The sequence below is a fragment of the Schistocerca gregaria genome, unplaced genomic scaffold (genome assembly GCF_023897955.1).
Source record: "Schistocerca gregaria isolate iqSchGreg1 unplaced genomic scaffold, iqSchGreg1.2 ptg001789l, whole genome shotgun sequence".
Lineage (NCBI taxonomy): Eukaryota > Metazoa > Arthropoda > Insecta > Orthoptera > Acrididae > Schistocerca > Schistocerca gregaria.
In genome coordinates, this window is record NW_026063038.1 from 15,329 (window position 1) to 17,223 (window position 1,895).

The 1,895-nt window shown below is 46.0% G+C and overlaps 1 non-coding gene across 1 annotated transcript; it reads left to right on the plus strand.

Annotated features, from left to right (window-relative positions):
• Nucleotides 1-927: 927 nt before the first annotated feature.
• Nucleotides 928-1,000, plus strand: Trnar-ucg (transfer RNA arginine (anticodon UCG)). Its single transcript has one exon. It is a non-coding gene; the product is annotated as a tRNA-Arg (tRNA).
• Nucleotides 1,001-1,895: the final 895 nt, after the last annotated feature.

The window sequence follows — 1,895 nt, forward strand, 5'->3', positions numbered from 1 at the left end:
ACTCGCATACTCCAGTACTCCGGAAATGAGGACAATTCTCCTGTTAGCAACGGAGCTATTTTTTTTCTATACTTCTCCAGAAGCAATCAGAGACAAGCAAAGAAGAGTGTTTTAGTTGTTGATAAAAAAAAAAGCTCAGTTGGGAGAGCGTTAGGCTGAAGATCTAAAGGTCCCTAGTTCGAACCCGGGTATCGGCATGCGATCTTTTTGAAGCTGACGCCTATGGAATTGCTCTGCCTTTGTGACAGTGCAATTACCGCTGAGGATGTGAATTACTCCGCCCTGTAGCTGTTCTGATTGTCTAGTGCTTACAACAAGAGGGACATAGTACACACAGCCTGCAAAAAAATAAAAATAAAAAAAATAAAAGTGGCGGAGCGCTGGTCTAGTAAACCAGGGGTCGTGAGTTCGATCCTCACAGGAGGCAGACGAATTTTGGAAATCAGTTGTGCGTCGTGGCCGTATAGCAAACAGTATCTGGGACGACGAACAATTAGCGACAGGCGTTTTATTAAGAATTACTCTCAGATGTGATTAAGGCGAATAGCGCAGATAAAGAATTTGCCAAAGCGGTACAGCATAATGTGGGACGAGGCAGTCTGAATTATATTTTATAGATGTATTTTTCACATATCTCAGAGCCACTGGCGGTCGTCGTCGTCGGCGGCGGCGGCGCCGCCGCTTCTACAGAAGTATCAAATGACCATCGTAGCAAATGCGGCGAGGGACGCCCCGCCTTCGATTCCGAATGCACAAAATGTGTGGTCTTGTTTCCCAGTCTATATTTGGTCAGTCTCGTAAGAGGTTGAATGTAACGAATGGGTGGGAAACAGCAAGGGGCAGCGGCTGTGTAGAACGAAAACACAATTCCTCAGGGGTGTGAGCGTTTCGAGATGAGTCGTATGTAAGTTATACTTGGTCGTCAGTGACCGTGTGGCCTAATGGATAAGGCGTCGGACTTCGGATCCGAAGATTGGAGGTTCGAATCCTGCCACGGTCGTTTTTTCCAGTTCTGAAAAAGAAATATACTGTTTTAGTGTAGCAATTGTGCAGTACGAAAACGTCTGAATGTTGCTGTTGTCCATTTCCTGCTTGGATATGTTCTTCAGCTTGAAACACACACAACAATACCGGTGTTAACTAGCAAAATGGTCGGCAGAGTGCCGTCGCCGCGAGTTTTGACTGGCACTTGCACATCTAAGACAACGTCGGAAAGTAACTCGTTCGGCTTATGAGTCACATCAAGTATGTGTGTTAATATTGACGCCACCAGCTCTGCAGGTTTTCATGCTATTCGTTTACCTCTCAGAAATGATTATGAAATAAAAGTGAAGTACGTGACGAGTGTGACGTTAGGAAAACATTAGGCAGCATGGAGAGATTCTGTATGGGACCACCCTACCCAAACGAGTACTGTGTGACGTGCTACCCGGCACATATTCACCTAGGCAGATAGTTCCACCGCGGCCGCGGCCATGAGCAGACGTGCGGTAGTGGTCGCTTCGCCTGAGCTTGGCGTCGCCCGCAGCTGTTGGTACTGTAAGTAGTACTTCAAGAAAGTGATGGAAGATGAGTTGAGACGTTACACGCTACGATTTGGATTTCCGTATGGATATGCTTGACCTCAGGTTCACGAACTCGTTGACTGGTTTTACGATCGTTTAGGACTGCGAGATGAAGAAGTTCTTGGCTTTTCATATGATTTTCTTGCGAACGCTGTGTATGTAAAATTTGTTAGTGACGATCCTTGCGTTCGTATTATGACCCTCATTGAGGGCACAGCGGATTTTGTAAATTCTAAAGGCGAAATATGCAAAGTGTCTGTTAGTCATGCTGGCCTAGGGCTACGAACCGTCCGGATATTTAATTTGCCTTTCGAAGTTAGCTTCGATAGA